At 40.8% G+C, this 20,498-nt stretch overlaps 1 long non-coding RNA gene across 1 annotated transcript in view; it reads left to right on the forward strand.

Moving 5' to 3' along the window:
• Positions 1 to 2,530: 2,530 nt before the first annotated feature.
• Positions 2,531 to 20,498, forward strand: part of LOC143695230 (uncharacterized) — a 234,744-nt gene continuing 216,776 nt past the window's right edge. The window contains exons 1-2 of the long non-coding RNA XR_013184310.1: positions 2,531 to 2,705; positions 2,913 to 2,991. This is a non-coding gene — a long non-coding RNA (uncharacterized LOC143695230). The remainder of the gene's footprint in view (positions 2,706 to 2,912; positions 2,992 to 20,498) is intronic.

A 20,498-nucleotide genomic window follows, 5' to 3' on the forward strand; every position in this document is an offset into this window, starting at 1 on the left:
AGCAGGAGCAGGGCACTCAGTGAGAGGTGATTCTGTTGTGCAGGGTGAGCTGGAGCAGGGCACTCAGTGAGAGGTGATTCTGTTCTCAGGGTGAGCAGGGCACTCAGTGAGAGGTGATTCTGTTCTCAGGGTGAGCAGGAGCAGGGCACTCAGTGAGAGGTGATTCTGTTCTGATGGGTGAGCAGGAGCAGGGCACTCACAGTGAGAGGTGATTCTGTTCTCAGGGTGAACTGGGCACTCACAGTGAGAGGTGATTCTGTTCTCAGGGTGAGCAGGAGCAGGGCACTCAGTGAGAGGTGATTCTGTTCTGCAAGCAAGGCAATCTCCTAACCATGTTTGCACTTCTGCCTTCTGCTCAGAGCTAGAAGGAGCTGCTGGGAGGTTGATCACAGCACTTCAGATGTCTGTGGAGTGTCTGCAGGCTCTGGTGGCAGAGGCAGGTTGGCATTGCCTGCACCTGGCTCTGGGGATGCAGTGCAGCTGCAGTGGGGCTGCTGCTGCCTGCAAAGCTGCTGGTTGTTCCCATTGCTTGTGCAGGTGTGATGGTCAGGCCTGTGCAGACACATTCAGCCATACCTGTCTGCACCTGGTGATTTTGACATGAGGTCAGCAGTCTGGGAATTCATAAAATCAGAGGGTTTTGGGAAAGCTGCAAAAGGCAGGCCTCAGGGATAGCAGAACTGTGATTAGAGCTAAGCAGCAGCCATGAGATAGGTCAGCAGAGAAATTATGTAAGAAGTAGAAAAGTAAGAACAAATAGAACAATGGTCTGTGTATTAATGCTTGTCTAGAATAACTCCCTAAGCTGCAGAAAAGTTTATCTAGTGAGATATTAGGAAGTTTTAAACTTAATAATGGAGCTCTGTGCATTGTGCTTTAAGGCTTACAAGCAGGTATTGTATTTGAAATAAGCAAGCATTGCTTTAACCAAAGGTACCTGTGCTTATAGTGATTGGATAGAACCACTGTCAATGTCCTTTTGCTTTGTGTGATTGGTCAATAAACTTTTAAAGTTGTAACATGAAGTTCTTTGTCTGGTGCCTGGAATGTGAGCTGCTGGCATCTTCCCATTGTCATAACCATGTGATGAGGCTGATGCTGGAAAATGAACCAGCTCAAGGCACGTTCCCAGCAGTCCCATCCCACTGGGGTTTGTACACAGCCCCCAGCTGGTGATAAGCAGCTCTGCTGCATGTCAGGAAAAAAGTGCCAAGGGCAGCCCAGCTTATAAGAGCTTCCCTCTTGTGTTTACAGAAGGAAACACAGGAAAGGAGGAATAAACCAAAGTGTAGAGGCAGAGCTGACATTTGCTATGGCCAGAGGAGAACCACTGCATTGGGAATTTCCTGTGCTTTCCTCACTAATATAAACACCTGATAGATTTATGTTGGCTCCAATTTGAAATTCAACCAACTTCTTTAAAAGAAATTACAGAGTCCCATAAAGCAGAAGAATAATGGATGGAAAAGGTTTACATGCTTGGAGGGAAATTGGAGAGTACTTAAATGTGCTAAAGCACTGTGAAATGATTTACGGGATTGTTTTGGGGTGGGAACGTTATAAATAATTTGTGTTCTTATAGGATAATTAAACAGCTTACAGGACATGGTCTTTTCAGAGTGACTGGCCTGACTGCAGTCCTCTATTACTGGATTGAGAAATATATTTAAACTCTGTTCTTGGCCATGGAGAACATTTTTAACAGCCTGTTTAAATATGGAAGCAAATGAGGAGATATACTAGGTGCAGGCTCTCAGCCATTCTAGCCAGGCTTAGAAGTAAAACAGTCTTGCAAACAGGAGCGTGGAATTAATTTTAAAAGATTTACCAACTCAAGAAACTAGACAGCAGGATTTAATTGAAGTCATAGGAGATGAGAGGTAGCTAGATTAATCTTGGAGGCTGGATTAGTTGATGAATGGATCCCTTTTGTCTGTTTTTAGTTGATATTAATTTCTGGTGCTGTACTCATTTTTTATAGATTTATGCCAAGTATTTTAAAGAAATCTCACTGCTTGGGCTGGTTAAACACCTTTCATTTCACCTACTTTGTTTTTTAATATATTCTGTTAAAGGTTTACGATTGTCATCTAAGTTACAAAACAACCTTACCAGTCCTTTACCGTGGATGACCCTGTTTTTAACAGAAAGCCTTTTAAAAATCATTCACAAAATGGAGAATATTAAGCATCAAATATAAAAGCATATCATAAAAAAAAACAAACCACCAAACCCCACCATATTAAAAATTCAAATAAGAAATCCTCAGGAACCCAAAACAAGTGTCCTTGAAAACAAGCCCTGGATGTATCAAATGTATTAATATTTCCTATGGAGTCATGGGTCATTGTATGCCCTTGACAATGAAATTCCATTTTCAGGAAAAAAAAAATCTATCTTTATTTCTTTTAGAAGTGGTTGTATGTGTCCCTGATAGCCAACCATAAAGGTGTTATTTCACCACAGATTTCAAAAAAATACATAGCCACAGTATGTTCTTTTATCTTGCAGGCTTCTTATCCATGATGAATGTATTTCAGTCCTGGAACAGGATATGGACAACTGTAAAGATATTATTAAATGAAAGAACTCAATTAATTAATAAATACCAGAAGTCCAGAAGATGTCAGGAAAAGAGCAAGAGACAAAGAATTGGGAACAAATCAGATCATAAGTTATGGGCTGCCTAAAGAAGCAGAAATGCTGTAAGTTGGAACCATGACTATGACACTAATAGATTACAAACTAGTAATTCATATTAATTATTCTGTCCCTGTCAAGGTCCTTTCACAAGTCTTTCTGAATATGCTCTGTTTTCTTATACACAATAATAATTTTGTACTTTTTATTAGTACTTTCATTGCTTTCTAGGGACTTAACATCTAAGAATATTTTTAATGGGACTTTTCCAGATGGTGCTCTAAATTTGTGGATCTTTATGTTCCATGTTGCCACAGTTAAGCAGAAGGCACACACGGGCTCCTGAGACTGGTATGTTAATTTTTCACTATTGCTATTTATATTTCAAACATAGTTAGACATGCAAAGCTTCTGCTGACATATGTGTATGTGTATGAACACTAATTATTGTAATTTCTCAAGGCCAAGTAGAGCTCATGTGATTTTGGAGTGATATTTCCCATCCTTCTACCATCTCTGGCTTTACCAGAGGGGTAAAGCTACAAGTATGACGGTTAAAACTAGCAACTCTTCTTGGCACATAATTAAATACCCTGGAATTTATTGCAAATTGACCTTCCCTAATCTTTCAAAATGTATTGTTGGTGGTACAGCATGGCCAAGAATGTGATTATTTCTTAGATGTCATTTCCAAACTTCTCAGTGACTGGCATCACTGAAATGCAATGAGCAGGAATAGGAATATTCTTCTCTTCCTTCTTCCTGCCATTTGTTCCTTTCTCTTTGGCACCTTTAGCTTCATTAGCTTTATGCTTATCAATGCCCATCAAAGACTTTAAAGCATAAATATGTTGAATTTAGGGGCATATTGAGAAGGTGTTAAGATAAGTAATGGATTTCATGTGGTAACTCCCACTGTGCCCTTAGAGTGCAGCTGGAATTAACAGATTTTTCAGCTGGAATGAGGTTGCAGCCTTTGAGATTCTCTGCTTCAGCAGCTCCCAAAGTTGCTGCCACTTTGCCAAAGGATCAGATTCCAGTGGGCATGTGAAACACACTTCCAGGACAGCCACAGCCTGTGACTTCCATTTCATGCCTCAGGGTTTTAGCATTAGGAGCTCCCTCAGAGTGCCCCCAGTGCTGCTTGGGCACTGATGGAGATGAGAGGATCTGCTAAGGAAGATTTCATTTAAACTCTCTGTGCTCTCCAGCACAGAGAACATTACATGAGCTGCTTGATTGCAAGTGATAGGAAATATGCTAAGCCTGCATTTATTTTATTTTGTTTTAGTTTTGGTGCTAAAAGGTGCTTAGCCATTAGGACTGGGGTGTTTCAGAGCAGTCTGAGCTACTGCTCTTAGGCAGTCCACAGTGAGGTGTGTGCCTTCCTGCAGCAGTTTTGGAGTGTGTTTAATGGATAAGAATAGATGACAAGCAAGATTCAGTAACAGGAAAAAGAATTTTAGAGTAAATTAGGGGAAAAAGTAACCTTTTTCCCTCCACAAGATACCGACTTGATTTTATGTGTGTTGGATAGAAGCCACAACCTTTACAGGAAAGGAGAGGTTGAGGACAGTATTTTGAAAGCCTGACTGGCTTTGTGTTTCTGGACTCAGGTAACTATCCAGGCAAAGAGCTTGTAATTTTAAAAGTAAATTTTTCAAAGTGCCTGGGAGATGAAGCCAGTTCTCTTGTCTGTCTTTAAATCTCTTTGCTCCTATTTCTGGCACCAGAAATTATGCTTAATTGCCAGTGATGAAGTATGGCTGGCATCATTTTCCTTTTCATAAATGGATGATTCAGGTTCATTTTGTTCTGAGAATTGCCCTTCCTCAGTCATTGTGTTAAAGCTTGCAGAATGAGGTGATAAAAAGTGATATTAAACATATTTTAAAATCCCTAAGACTGAGGTGAGCGACTGTGCTGTGGACACTGTGGTGTAGATGGATAGACTTGGACAAACTTAGCCACAGCTTGGTAAATATGTACTCAGAGAAAAGTTACTGCTTTACTAGTAAGAAACTACACTAGCAGAAGTCTATATTCAGAAGAGGAAGCAGCAATTTTACCAATAAAAGAACTGCCAAAATCTTAAGGCTAAAGCTCAAGAGTTGCTGTCACTGCCCAGAATTATATATTAAACTTGAATTTAAGACACAGAAGTAAAAAGAATTCTTCTGCCTTTGCATTTTCTGGCTCTAAAGCAGAAAATCTCAGCTTCAATAGATTCATTAAAGAGGAGAAAGGAAAAGACAGCAGTATTCCTAGAGAATGCTGGGAGTAAAAATTATTCTTCTTTAACTGATATATTTATCTGCAACATTAATTTCTCTTACAGTGTAAATCTGCATAACAACTGCTATCTCTTGTATTGGAACTTCTTCTGAATTCTATCTTTTTAGTGGACTTTAGAGGCTATAAACCAACTTTCCAGAGAATTTGAACCTCTGTACCCAGCAGAAACACTATCAGCAATCAAGGCTGGGCTCCAAATTGTTACTGAATACTACAATTAACACTAGCAAACATTTCCCAGGGTATTAATCCATCCCTGTAGTCCAGGATGTCCTGGGGAACAAGGACAGGAACTTCACAGGCTGAAAGATGGATAGCAGAATATAGCTGACTAAATATTAATTAGTGCAGTAAGAGTGCCCTGTTTACTTTCCTTCTTCAGGGCCTCACTTGCCCTGGCCTCACACAGGGAGAGGGGTGTGGGCTGTGCATGATTCATTACAGGTATTTATTTGCCCTGGCTGTTGTCAAGGGGCCATTTGAATATTGTATGTACAGTAATCCCCTTTTAGTGTGTGTGTTTTCTCTCTGCATCTATCTATCCTTAAGGTGTGATTTTCAAGCAAATTTTGCCACTCTGGTGTCTTTAGGAGTGCAGAGGAAATGTGTTGTTGCACTCTCACATGAGGTGATAACTGCTATGAGATAATTTCTTAAATGTCTGTGATTCTTCATGTGAAATTGAGGCTCACTTACACCTGACAGAGCAGCCTTTTATAGCACAGAGCTGTTGAAAATTGCACTGTCTAAACCCATGCTAATAGGAGTATCACTGGTCATAATAAAGGCTGTAATTCTAATTCTAGGCAGGTAATTCACAGGATTGTTTAAATATTCATTATGCATAGGCTTAAAATGTCAGTATATAGTCTTAAAATTCCACTGCTTGGGCTTTCAGGGTCCTAATTAAGACAACCATATGATGATATCTTCTCTTCCTATATTTAGCATATTCCTACACTATATCTGCAGTAAACTGTTTCAGGCTACAAGGAAGGTGAAAGGCTCTTGTTGTTTCCTGAAGCATTTTGTAAAACCTGTGTTGTTACTGAATTAGGCATATGTATCAGTGGTAACTTGCTTTTTTCCTTGGGCATGTTATGCATTTCCTTCAGTAATTTATTGTTATTAACTGTTAAAACCACCTTAACTTAGAAAAGAAGCACTGGGCTTAACTTTTGCTTGAAAAATGATGAAAGAAGGGAAAGAAAAAATAATATTTTCTTACTGTTAGCTGTGTATTCACTCTCCATTGATGCAGAATGAGACTGGGATGGCAGATACAGTACATACACATATGAAGCATCTTATCCCTGCTAGGCAGAGTTTTGGGCTTTGTAGCATCACAAAGGACCATCACTGTCCTGACAACAATTTGAAGATTTTCCTCTGGGATGGCTGCATTTAAAAATGAACTCAAAGAATTGCAGACTTCAAAAGGAGCCTCAGAGACTTAGTCTGTGACAGAGCAAGTCCCATTTGGCAGTCACAAACAACGTTTGTGGGATTTGAGGACCTGCCATGCCATCCTGAGGGAGTAGTAAAGGTTCCAGGGAATGGTGCAGGAAAGGAGGCTGAGGTGAAGGACAGCACTGCCATGCTAAAAATCTGTTGCAGAAAAACAAACAAACAAAATTGCCTGAAAATATTCTTTTAAACTTTTTGCAAATATTTGTCTTTTAATTACCTCAGACTTCATGATCTCAGCTTGTGTGTGAGCCCAGGCAGGTCCCAGGCAGTTTGGAGCACAACAATCCTGGCAGTTGGCACTGGGCAGGTACTGCTCCTGTTTGTCTGGAGCACAACAATCCTGGCAGTTGGCACTGGGCAGGTACTGCTCCTGTTTGTCTGGGGCACAACAATCCTGGCAGTTGGCACTGGGCAGGTACTGCTCCTGTTTGAAGCACAACAATCCTGGCAGTTGGCACTGGGCAGGTACTGCTCCTGTTTGAAGCACAACAATCCTGGCAGTGAGGCACTGGGCAGGTACTGCTCCTGTTTGTTTGGAGCACAACAATCCTGGCAGTTGGCACTGGGCAGGTACTGCTCCTGTTTGAAGCACAACAATCCTGGCAGTGAGGCACTGGGCAGGTACTGCTCCTGTTTGTCTGGAGCACAACAATCCTGGCAGTTGGCACTGGGCAGGTACTGCTCCTGTTTGAAACACAACAATCCTGGCAGTGGGCACTGGGCAGGTACTGCTCCTGTTTGTTTGGGGCACAACAATCCTGGCAGTTGGCACTGGGCAGGTACTGCTCCTGTTTGGGGCACAACAATCCTGGCACTGGGCACTGGGCAGGTACTGCTCCTGTTTGTTTGGGGCACAACAATCCTGGCAGTGAGGCACTGGGCAGGTACTGCTCCTGTTTGTCTGGAGCACAACAATCCTGGCAGTTGGCACTGGGCAGGTACTGCTCCTGTTTGTTTGGGGCACAACAATCCTGGCAGTGGGCACTGGGCAGGTACTGCTCCTGTTTGTTTGGGGCACAACAATCCTGGCAGTGGGCACTGGGCAGGTACTGCTCCTGTTTGTCTGGGGCACAACAATCCTGGCAGTTGGCACTGGGCAGGTACTGCTCCTGTTTGGGGCACAACAATCCTGGCAGTGGGCACTGGGCAGGTACTGCTCCTGTTTGTCTGGGGCACAACAATCCTGGCAGTTGGCACTGGGCACTGGGCAGGTACTGCTCCTGTTTGTCTGGGGCACAACAATCCTGGCAGTTGGCACTGGGCAGGTACTGCTCCTGTTTGGGGCACAACAATCCTGGCAGCTGGCACTGGGCAGGTACTGCTCCTGTTTGGGGCACAACAATCCTGGCAGCTGGCACTGGGCAGGTACTGCTCCTGTTTGGGGCACAACAATCCTGGCAGCTGGCACTGGGCAGGTACTGCTCCTGTTTGGGGCACAACAATCCTGGCAGTTGGCACTGGGCAGTTCCCCCTTGGCTCTGGGGAGCTGCCCCAGGCTGGGGTCCCACAGTGCAGTCCTGGGCTCCTGCAGCTGTGGGGAATGGGCTGTTCTCCTCACAGGCTGCACCCTGCTCTAATCAAAGCTGGCACCTTGCTTGGGTCTGTCCCCATGTCCTCACACCCTGGATGCCTCTCTGGTTCCAGCCAGAGCTGTGAGTCTGTGTGGGGATGAATTAGTATAATCTGTAGTAAACCACAGCCTTTTTTATGTAGTAAACAAATGCATATTTCTGGGCTTGGACCTCCAGATACTTTCAAATAGTATCAGATATGTTTGGGTCATTTTTTGAGTACTTAGGGTGAGAGCTTAACTAGGATTTTGAGCAATCTGAAAGGTGTTTAATGCTCAAATCATCTCAAACCACTGCTGCTCTTTGCTGAACCCTTCCAGCAGAGCATCTCCTGCAGATACAAACTTGGTCCTGGGAAGAAAGAGAGCAGAGGGACATGATTTACTGTAGAATGTCTACAAGCAGTTACACTGTGGTGGAGCTCTTTGTCTGTGGCTGTGCAGGTGATTTTCGGTGCCATGCTTGGGTGTGATTCCTGATTTTCTGTGCCATGCTTGGTGTGATTCCCAGCCCCTCCTGCTGCATTCCCTCTTTGCTGTGCTCATCATTCAATGGGGAGGCTCCCAGGTCTGTGGGCAGAGGTGACACCTCAGCTTCTGTGGTTTGGTTTGTAGAGCACAGCACACATTGCAGCACCTGTTTAATAGTCCATCTATGACTTCAGGCAACAGAAAAAAGTGATTTGTAGCTTAAAAAGGGCAAATCTGGAGCAAGCTAAACATTAGGAATCTAACCCTGTGGCAGCTGCAGTACACTGCAAAGTTCCATCAGGCAGCAGTGCTGGTCCCTGGTGCTGGAAGGGCTGTTAATGGAAATGTGCAATTCTGCTAAGAGCTGTTACAACCTGTTCAAATCATTCTTGCTATTTGAGAGACTAAATACAAATTTAGAGACCATCATGATGCTTCTGGGGATTTTTCCCTCACACTTATTTTGCTGTGAGTTCTTCATTGTTATGTCCAACAGTGAACTTTGCTACTGTTTAAGGTTTTCAGTCAAATAACAGCAATGTAAAGTTGGCTTTTAATGAAAAATACTCATGAAACCTGAGGGAAGCACATAGCTAATAAAGTGACATTTTATACAGCTGATGATTAGCAAAAGAACCCAAACAGCTTGGGAGGGATTAACTGCCCACTCATCTCCACTGGGAAGTAATTTCTGAACCTGTAAAGTAACACTAATTAATATTTTTGTGCCCTTTTCTTTAACCACCCTCATTTTATTGTCCAGAGGATGCCTTTGTTTTCTGTGCCCCAGCCTCAGCACTCCCAGTGACTGTAGCTGTGGTTATGCCCTCCAAATCTATCCATTATAAGCATTATTAGATAGAAATCCAGACACATGACAGAACCTGTGTGATCAGGAGGGCTCATGGCAGAAGTAATGCAGGTCAGAGTATTCTGATAAGAGTATTCTGTGATTTCTTGCCAAAACATTTATTAAATTTTAAGTCAGCACACACTTCTACCACAGTGATTTAGCCATCAGTGGGGTGGTGATCAGCAGTTACCCAGCCTGATTCCACTCCCAGTAAATCACGAGAAAAAAGGGCCAGATGTGAATCTGTGAGGTCAGGACCACACAGTTTCCATGTTTAACTGTGGAGAAATCCATCATGCCTCACTTTGGTTGAGGAAAACCAAACATGAGTAATGAGCAGGGATAATTGAGGAGTCAGCAAAAGGATTCATAAATTCTACACCAGTCAGTACTCGCAGAAGTCAGCGCTGTCACATAGAGGAAATGTGCCTTTGAGCAGGTGAATTAGGCTCTGTATCAGTGCTGCCACTTGTCCACCATGGGAGATGGCTGCTGAACATGAGAGAGGTGAGTAATTGTTGTTAATATAAAGATCTTATTAGTTGTTAATATAAAGATTTGTGTAAGTACCTGTTTTAAGAAGCCATTTTGGTTAAAATTATTGTTCTTGCCTGTGGTATTCACATTCTCTGAACAGAGAGAGACATAATTCTCTCTCCCAGGATTTTTCCTGGGGAAGGCAGAGAGAGGCTCAGAGACGAAAACAGTTCTTACTCTGCTTGTTACTCCTGTTGTTTGGCACATGTGGAATGTGTTATGGAGATGGTTTACCCAAGATGGTTGTTTGGACTGATTGGCCAGTTGGGTCAAAGCTGTGTCCTGACTGTCTCAGACAGTCTTGGGTTTTTCTTTAGTATCTTTTTAGTGTAGTACCTCTTTACTATAGTTATAGTATAGTATTAGTGTAATATAGAATAGCTTAATAAAGCATTTGTTCAGCCTCCTGAATCATTGAGTCAGAGCACATGATTTGCTGCATTGGGGTCATCCTGCAATAATTGCCAGTTATCCTTCAGATGCTGATGGAAGCCCTCCTGTGAGGGTGAGATTCCTCCCTGCTGCCCAAGTTTTGCCCAGAGCACACCCTGGGTGCCAGTTTTCTAAAAATGGGCTGAATCAATCCTGTTGTGATGTGAGCAACAGGGCATGAGCCGGAGTGTCTCTTCCTGGGTGAGACCAAAAGAGAAAAGAACTCCTGTTTTTCCTCTGTGTTCTGAGGATGGCAGCTGGAGATGTGTCTGAGTGACAGATAAGCACAAGCCAGGTTCCTCACCTGTCTTTTCTCTGAGTAACAGAATTGCTTGACACTTAGTGATGGCTGATTTATTAACTGGGTTTGACCTGCGTTTATTGAGTTAGCACAAGCAAAATAACATCTGCCAGCTTCTGCCACTGTCAATGAAAGTTAATGTTTTAATGTGGGCACCTGAACCACAAACATCCTAAATCTTTCAATTTCAAGACTTGCCCATGCCTGAAAATTAAACTATTCCTTATTATACTTGGATTGTTTTGCCATTTTTATTTAAATATATTTATGTATAAATGTGGAATCTACTTCTATTTATAATGTCCTTAAAAAAATATATGCAGCCTGGTACAGAATTGCAAAGCTGTTGATAGCAAGCAGTACAAATATTTACAATCCAAATGAGCAGGAAAAACATGTGCTGTTATGCTAACTTACCATTGGAAGCATGTCATGCATGGCTAAACAACTCAGCTTTAAAAGCTGAGAAAATGCTAAATGGTACTGATTAAAAAAAGCCAAAAAGGAAAAAAAAAAAAAAAAAAGCAAAGGTCCCTAAAGGCCAAGAACTCAAACAGATTTATTCCATGGAAAATGCAATCTGTTTTCAGACCCTTGTACAACAGCAGCTTTAATCTGTTAATCAGTAAGACTTAAATAATTATTTTTATTTACAACAGCACCCTAAATGTTTTGGCTGTGCTCAGCCACATGGAAGCATTGTGTTCAGAGCCATCAGTCATTTCATGCATTGCACATGGGGGAGGGACAGGTCAGAGAGCACCAGCCAAACACAGGATCAGGGACCGGAGAGGTGCTGTGCACCATGTGTGAATTAAAGCAACAGAGTCAGCTCTGGAAAAGGCACTGGACTGTCAGCTCTGGCTTTCATTTCCCTCTCTCCTAGCAGCATGAGTAATTTCTCTGATTTTTTGCAGTTTTCTTCCTAGTCCCTTGTCACCATAATATTTTTTGAAAAAGACCTTTGCCAGGATTTTTCTCCTGAGAAGCTGGGAAGCCTCAGAAAAGAAATGTAAACAAGAATTATCTGATTGCTTGGAGTGTGGTCTGGAGGTTGCTTACCAACAGGTGCATCTTTGATTGGTTCCATGTGAATTGTTTTTAATTAATGACCAATCCCAGTCCAGCTGTGTCAGACTCCCTGGTCAGTCATGGGTTTTTATTATCATTCCTTTCTACCTTTCTGATGTATCCTTTCTCTCTCTCTAGTATAGTTTTGGTATATATATAACATAACATAATTAATATAATAAATCAGCCTTCTGAGAACTTGGAGTCAGATTCTCATCTCTCACCTCGACCCCAACACCAAACAGTCCCTGCCTATTTTGCAGAGGGTTTTTGCTGTAGCAAAGCCTGTTTGACACTGGGTGTGTGTGTGAGCTTTTCCAAGCCTGCATGAAACCAGATTCCCAGCAGGACTGTTGGTGCCACTGCATTTCTGAGTTATAGAAATTTTCTTCTGCTGGAATACCACTGTCCTACAGTTCCCAGACCTAATGAAAACTCTGAAAATTGGTGTTCAGTGAGTACTACTCGTAATAAAAATGAAAAATGAGTTTGGAGTACTGCTGGTAAAACTAATTATTAATGTCATCCTACAGGGACACTGAAATAAGAAAAGTTTTTTGTAAATATTCCCAAATTAAGATGGCATATCTGTAAACCACATCTGGTAATAGGTAGCTGAGATTTTCATTGCTGTCCTGGATAAATAGTACAAGTCTTCTCTATGTCTTTATTCTGCATTCCTAAACTGGATAGCAAACCCTTACCCACTGCAGCAGAAAAGGGTGCATCTTAAAAGCCAATTAAATTTTTCTTCATATGATTAGCAAATGAAGGTGAGAGGCAGCTGGGACCATTGCCTACTTCATCGCTTAAAAATATACAAATATACTCAGTAAGAGGTTTTGACCTCTTAAGCAAGGGATGGGATTTGTTGGTCCTTTCCCTCAATAATAAAAATCTTCTTTTCTAGAACGATGAAACAACACTGAAATGAAGGATGTATTCTATTATAATGTCATGTATTGTCATATAGAAACATTTAAAACATCTTTCTTTGGGTTTGGCAGAGTTTGCTAGAGACATAACAAAATGAAAAGCATTCACTTGAAGACCCATCTCTTTTCTGAGCTCTAGATAGGTTGGGTTTTTTTATGTGCTTGCCTGAAAAGAGAACTTGTCATATTTAAGTATTGAAAAATCAAATCCAGTTCTCATTCTCTACTCCATAACAGATGATTCATATATTGTTGCATAGTACCAGGATGCTCAGCTTCCATGTTACAACATCATTACTTTTCCTCTGTTGCCAAATACCAAGATGCTGTAGTCTTCTCTCTGAGGCTTTCTGGCATCCAGCATCATGTTTTTTGTATGATAAATCTACCATTTTTACACAGAACCTGAGTAAGGTTGCTATATCTCATTTCAAATGTTTAAATTTTTTATTCAAACTCAAACCTTCAAGGTAAAGAGGAAAAACTCAGGGATGGTGTGAGCTGAAGTGCTGCAGAGTCAGAATAAAAAACAGTGAGGAAAGCAGAGCTCAGAAAGGTTAAGGTAAAGGTCAGTCCCACATTACATATGCTTTTCTTGTGTACCATAATGTTTCCTCTAACTGGAAAAAGCTATGAGTATGCTTAAAGCAAATCCCTTGGGAAAATGCAGGGTTCAAATCACAAGGGATGGGCATTATCATGAACTGGCACTCCGTAATAAAAATTAAGTTGATTTTTATTTCATTATTCTTTTTCAATTAAAAAACTGCCAGACCCATGAATATCCCCTGCTCTGACATCAGGAAGTCACCACACTAGTACTGCAGATGGCCACAGAGAAAAATCAGAACTGGCCAGGATCTCTGAAACCACCTCTGCTTCTTTGAGTGAGCCACAGTGCCAATGCAGTGACAGAAAGTTCTCACCAAGGCCCTTACTTTTCAGAATGTCTCCTTACAGAGAAAGGTGTAATTTCACTGTTCTTTGAATATTGTAAGGATAAGCTATGGATTTTTTTTTGTTTTGGTGGTTTTTTTTTGGGGGGGGGGGGAGAATTTGGGTTTTTTTTGTTTTTGTTTTTTTTTTCTGTGTTGAACAAATAGGTGTTTTCTTTTATGTGGCTTAAAAATTTTAATTTGTGATGGACTCCACATTTGGAAGTATGTTGTATATTCCAGCTAGTGTCACTGAACTCCAAATCTATTGCTATTGTGTTTATGACTACTAATGGGTTATGGTTTAATTAGCAATGACTTGTCATTTGCAGTTTAGGTGTGATGTGTCTGGCTTTGCATGAAAAAGCACTGAGGTCACTGCTGGATAAAGTAATTTCAAGTTCCACACCTTGGTTGAGGTAGATATGTTGTGTTATCAAGTTGTCAGAACTGCTGGATGGTTTCATTTATTTTCTTTGTGGTATCTGAAAGTCATGCCAGCGTCTGCTGTTATGGCTTCATTTCTGCATAGCTCTTTAATTTGTAGAGGTCCCATTGACAGCAAGAAAAATTAATACTGGAGCCAGTGGAATACATAATGCCTGCCTGCAAAATGGGGCCTCATCACATCTAAGCAAAGTTGGGAAGGTGAGGGGAGGCATTATGATTCCCCAGGATAACTGGATTGGAGAACACAAATGTTCATGGTTAAAATAAGAGCAGTGGTACCCCCAGTGCTACAATAAGGTTTCACATAAACTTTGTGTTAAAACTGTGCTCACAGGAGGAATTTGGATGTTTTTAGAGCATTATGCATCTGAGGTCTCTTTGATTAAGATTTAAGTGTGTGTGTGAGAACCTGATAAATGTGAGTCTCATGTGACTGGAGGGAGTGAAGGACAGTGTAAAAATAAGAAAGCAAAATAGATAAATACTGAAATGAATAATGTAGTACCTTGAAGAAGCCAAGAAAGTGAGAAAAATACATGAAATGTCTCTCAAAAGGGAATGGTGTTGTCATATTTCTTTCAAGGCAGGGAAAAACAGGGTTTGAAATTACAGCAATGATGTTCAGCAAATGTTTGTTGGAATAGTAAAATATTTGCATGAAACTAGATTTGGGTTGATTAAAAAGGTATTTTCAAGAAAGTCCTAAATAAAGCTCTCAATGACCTGTTTGAATGGATGGGGAAACAGTCTCAGAGTAGGAAATTTGCCCATGACCCATGAAAAATATGAGAAAGTGTAGAGAGTCCAGGTACCATTGCTTGCCTTGTCCTCTGCCTTTGAGAGGGCTCATCCCTGCTTGCCAGGGATCCTGAAGTTCTGGTTGGATATTTGACAAAATTGGGGTTTTTTTTACTTTCTTCTGGGGCAGATAGTGATGCCTCCTGTTGTCAGCATGACAGAATAATTGTATAAAGAAGGTCAACCAATATACTTATTCTCATTTTCCATTGAATAAATATTTCCAAAGCCTGCCCAAGGTATTGCTCCACCTGGTCCCACCTGGCATTTTGAAACACATTTCATTTAATCTGTTTAGTATAGATTTACAAACATAAAGCCAAAAGCAGAAGTGAGGCTAAGCAGGTACATAATTCATACCTCTTTCTGCCATGTAGGCTGTGCCCCTCAGCTCAGAATTGATTTCAGTGTGGAGAATCTGAGCTGTGCTCTGTGTGTGACAGTGCATTGGGAAACCCAAAAGTTGCTTGAAAATGTGCACATATCAAAATAATCTGGAATTTACCTAAGAAGATCGAGTAAACACTGATATCATGGGTTATTTTAAATTTTGTACTTATTTATTTATTTTAAAAGGCAATGTATCTCACTGTATTTAAATCAGTTTTCCTCAAAGCCTTCATTCAGGAAAAATAGATTTCTAAATAAAAAAAAAAAAAATAGAATGATTTAATGATTTCATGGCTCTCCCACTTGGCTTATTTGCTCAAAGACAAAAAAATAAATTTTCTTCTGAGTTCCAAGAGTTTTAACTGGACTCCATGGCCTATCTCCCTCTAGTACTAAATTACAGCTGCATATATATAATCAAATTATTTATCAGTGTTTGCATAGCATTTCTCATTCAGAAGGATCCAGAAGTACTCAATAACCTTGAAAAATTATAATACAAACCACACCAAGGCATACTTTCCCCATCATTGAAATGCAGGCAGGATGCTGCTCTTGACAGAACAATCTTCTGCTCTGATATGGAGCATCCTGCATCCCTGTGTTATTGTGGGCTGCTCTGGGGAGGGCATGCACAGAATGGCAAATGAAGCATTGTACTTTGTATGTTATTTTTTATTTGGGGTTGTTAAATATAAATATTGCAAAGCCATTTCTGTCATAAGCCTTCTATACTGTGATCATTTCCTCTGCTTGACTGGAATGTTAAGTGTTTGGCTGGAAGTATTGCAGGTCATTTACAGTGGCTGTTCAGATACAGACCTGACCTTCATCTGCTTAATTCCCTCCTTTAGCCACAAGCAAACACTTGAGGAGATTAATGAGAATTGTCTGTCACCTTTCTCTGAAGTACTAAAGAGTTGGATTACAAAGTGAAATTGTTTGTATCTTGCATTTGGTGGGTTTAGAGGAAGCATCTTCTAATTTTAGTGATTCCTAGAATTTGGAGTTCAGTGTGAACTTGAAATGTTCATATGAGTGGACCAAGGAGACAGTGAATGTCATGTGGTGGTAGCTCCTGAGCAGGTTCATTGTGGGAGTTTGTCCATTGTTCTGAGAAGGTAACAATCCAAATAGGCTGGACACTGAAGTAAATAAGTCAGCATTTAGGTAGGTTGCATTCAGATAATTTTTTTCTTCTTATGATGGGTTTATTTTTGTGTATCACTTCCTCCTCCTCCTGTGCTTGTATAATCTCTGTGCAATTGCAGAGTTAACTTTTCCTATGCCCACTCCAAGGAAAAGTAAAGCAGGAGAAATAAGACAGGCATCAATGACAGGCAGTGTCAGCTCCTTCTTTCAGACATCAATCATCCCTTCCAAGTACCTCAGAGACAGCAGGCTTTGGGGGAGCAGTAACACTTCATTATTTTCTTCACTTTCTGGGGAGTTTCCCCTGGTTAACAAGTCCAGGCAGAAATCACAGAGTCCAAATGGACATTTGCCCCCTTCCTGAGGGCTGGACCTGCCTCCTTGGTGAGCAGCCTGTCTTTGGCAAGCTGGGCCCTGAGGGTTTGTACATGGAAATGCACAAATGGAAAAATGAATGCAAGCTGTGTCTGTGCTCTGAGGCACTTTGCAATTACCTGGGGGCTACAAGACCAGCTCTATTGCAATTGCTCCCTGTGGGAGTTTTTCAGAAAGGTGCAGTTTTTTTGGAATTCTCAGCATGTCCAGGTCTCACCAAACTGTCTGAGGCTTCATTGAGGCAAGAGCATTTCAGAATTCAGTTTTATGTATCTCACTAATGGTGTTGGAAATGCCTTTGGACCATGCCTTGGAAATGGCATGGGACTCACAGTTTTTGATTCAGTTCTTTACTTTGCTGAATCACCCTGTCTGACCCTGGGCAAATCTAAAAACCTCTCTGGGTTGGATTTATCCCACCTGAATTCTGATATTTAATGGGACACAAGGTAGTTATGCTGCTGCCTCAGGCTTCCTGAATAGTTAATGGACAAATGTGTGGCATTTCTACATTGCTGTACATAGATCTTCCCCTTGAATAAAGAACAAGCTTTAAGCTTCTGTTTTCTCAGCTAAGGTGTTTCAGTTAGTTTGTCTGTACTTGTGTGGGATAAAACCACTGCATTCTTTACTTTTGCTCCTATCTATAAAATGTAGAGTGCTTTCTTTTCCTCCTCTTTTCTCCTTCTAGTTATTCTCTCAGACAAGTATTGTCTGCAACAATACAGGTCTGTTCAAATGCAGCCTTGATTTCCATTTTCTAAATTCAGTATTTGAGCCCTTTCTTTGCTGTAATAATACAAATAATAACAGAAGCTCTCTGTGTTTCTGCTTTGCATCAGTCAGATTTCATTTCCTCTGCCAAACTATGGGGCTATCTAATTTACATTAACACAGGGGCAGCCGTTAATGATTTTGGAATTAAATGTAGCAACTTATTTCAAGATTAAAATGAATGTATACCCCTGGCAGGACTCTGGGTGATAGGAATCTGTCCAGGAGGATGATTGGCATGTGCATTCCATGGAAATGGTCCTGTTCTATGCATGTTGCTTCCCTCCCTGTTAAGCAGCCTTCAGTCACTGCTCAAACTAAGCCTCTACTGCTGCTGCATTTTAATTCTTGTTACTGGGTGCTGAGTGTTGAGGGCTTGCAGAAGTTCCTAAGAACATTGCCTACTTGGATATGCTTTGCTCTCATGAAAATACATCAAATGATTGAAGCAGGCTACGTGTGGAGTTCAGAAGTACACATATCCCCCCGTCCCCCCATTCTAGCTAGAGTTAGTGCTTTGTTTTTAAGAGTTCTTATTTTGAAATTTCCTGATTTATATTTTCATTAGCTCAGTTTTATTAGATTTTTCTCTGTCAATTTAGGTACAAGAGTCTCCACAACTTGCCCACACTTTTATCATGCCTGAAAGCTCAAAAACCCAATAGGAATTTTCTGGTAACACGACAAAAGATTTCTTTTTTAAATGTCACCTTCCCTCAACAAATTGATCCAGATTCTAAAAGTTGTGTTATTGCCACCTTGTGCTGTTTTTTTCTCCAGTTTTTACAAGGAGACTGTAATGCCATGGCTCTCTGAGGATGCAGAATGCAGAAAATGACCATGGTACCTGCAGTGTTTGTGTTCAGACCAGGCTGACTTCTAGACAGTGTTGTCAGGAATAAATAATAGAGTGACATTTTTGTAGACTGAGCCAAAAAGATTCCCTTATTTTAAGACAAAGGAGAATGACAGCTACTGCTCTCAGAAGAAAAGCTTAATCAAAGCTTAATTCCCTCTTATAATTAAGTCTTCAAAATTGATACATGACACATTCAAGCATGACATTTTTAATTTAATTAATTTTCTAAGGACTAAAAAACTATCTCTGATTAAAAATTACAGTATGCCAAACAAAACTTGCACAACCCTACCAAGAATTCTCTGCCTGTGATGCTGCAAGAGCCAAGCAGGCCCAGGGAGTTGCAGCAGTGCTACAGTAGGAACAAAATGAGACCCAATAAATGCCAGGCTGGTTCCTCTCCCTGCATCTCCTTGGGACCTGGGACACAGGGGTCAAGGTTACACAAAGGAGGACAGGAATGAGACCTGGAATTGTTGCATTATCTTTAATTATCTCTATTTGAAGAGAGGTTCCCATGATTGTTTTGTTGTATCATCCTTGTGTAAGATGGAATGGATCTCAGTGAAAATAGTTCCCAGGGATGAATTTTGTTTACTCCTGTGTTTCTGATGATTGCTGCCTTTATCCCTACCATCCTTTCAAACAATAAATTGATTTAAAAAAAGGATAAAAAAATTAAAGGTACAAGTAAAAAAAAATCAAAGGCACAATTCATACATTGACATGCACTGCTCACAAGGGTTGATGTCTGGGTGTTTGTCTCCAGAAGTTCTCCACCTGCTCTCAAGGATTTTCCATCCTGTCCCAGCTTGGTTGGGTATTTTGATACTTGTCACCTCATGAAGACAGTACAAGGAGAATAGTGATGGAGAGAGTGCATTAAACCAGGCTGTAATTTTGCATTTCTTCTGAGGAGCTTTATAAAACTCAGTCCTTGTAAGACAATTAGCCAGTCTTTTGAATTGTAGAACACTGTATGGGGGCACAGTGAAACTGTTCACATCAGGAGGAGTCATTTGGAAGCACCTTTATCTCACTTACCCTCAGTTTAATAACCTGTTAGGTGTCTCCATGTGATAATTCCCAAACAGGAAAGGAGCAGATGTTGGTGTTGCTGCACTGAATTCAACAGAGCTAATGCAGGCTTGTCATACATGAAGTGTAGGGACAAACTGTTAGGGGTCATATTGCTACCAGTTCTCTTTGTGTCATCATTATCAAATAAATTATTTCATTAGGAAATTAGAGAGAACAGGCAGCAGCTGGGTGAGTGAATTCCTTTGTTCTAGATTCTGGAAAATTTCAAATATAGTTGTCTTTCTTTTGAGAATGCTTGCAATACGTGGTGTTTCCTTGAAGTGTAGGGTGGCTTTTCTTATATTTTTCAGATGCAGAGATTTTGATTCACATAGTGATGTAATTACATTTGTTTTCATAATACATTCCAGGAAAGGAATGTACTGTGCCTAGAGCTCACTAAGAATAATCATTCTTTGATGAACAGATATTAAGTGCATATTCTCACTGGAATTGCTTCAGGAAAGTCTTTGGTATATCCTGCACATTGATTTGAAAAGTTTCTGCTTAAGAACTATCCTGTGCAGGTGGGTGACAGTGCTGAAATGAACTGGAATGCTTTCCTGAAGTTTTCTCTAAGTTGATTCATGCAGGTAGAGGTACTGTTTGTTCTTATGTAAAAGGTAAACAAGAGCATTTGGGTCTCAATTTATTGGAAAGAACAGAAGGAATAGAAATCCAGCATGAGGCATGGGTTGTTCTTTAGAAGCCCACATATCTTTGAACACTTGCCTTGCCTTTTTGATGCTTGTACTTCCATTTCTTGAGTTACAGACAATTGAGCATTTCTGCCAGCTGCCTTCAGAAGAGGTAATTTGTGTTTTGGTGCTACACCCTCTGAACAACAGCAGATTCTGTTAAATTGCTGGAAAAACATCTTTTGACTAAGTGATATTTTCCAGTTCTAGTTCTCCCTTTTGATTTAAGCTTTCCTTCATATTTTCAGGATGTCTGTAATGTGATAGCTCCTGAGTAAATCTATGTGTATTTGTGTTCTTGGAAACATTAGAATCAGTTTCAGATGATAATCAGAGGAGAAAGTTTTGCAGAAAGGAACAAAACCACTCTGTCTTAAATGATTTTTGCACGTGGCTGTCCTCAGATTGAGGA

The sequence above is a fragment of the Agelaius phoeniceus genome, chromosome 14 (assembly GCF_051311805.1).
Source record: "Agelaius phoeniceus isolate bAgePho1 chromosome 14, bAgePho1.hap1, whole genome shotgun sequence".
NCBI lineage: Eukaryota > Metazoa > Chordata > Aves > Passeriformes > Icteridae > Agelaius > Agelaius phoeniceus.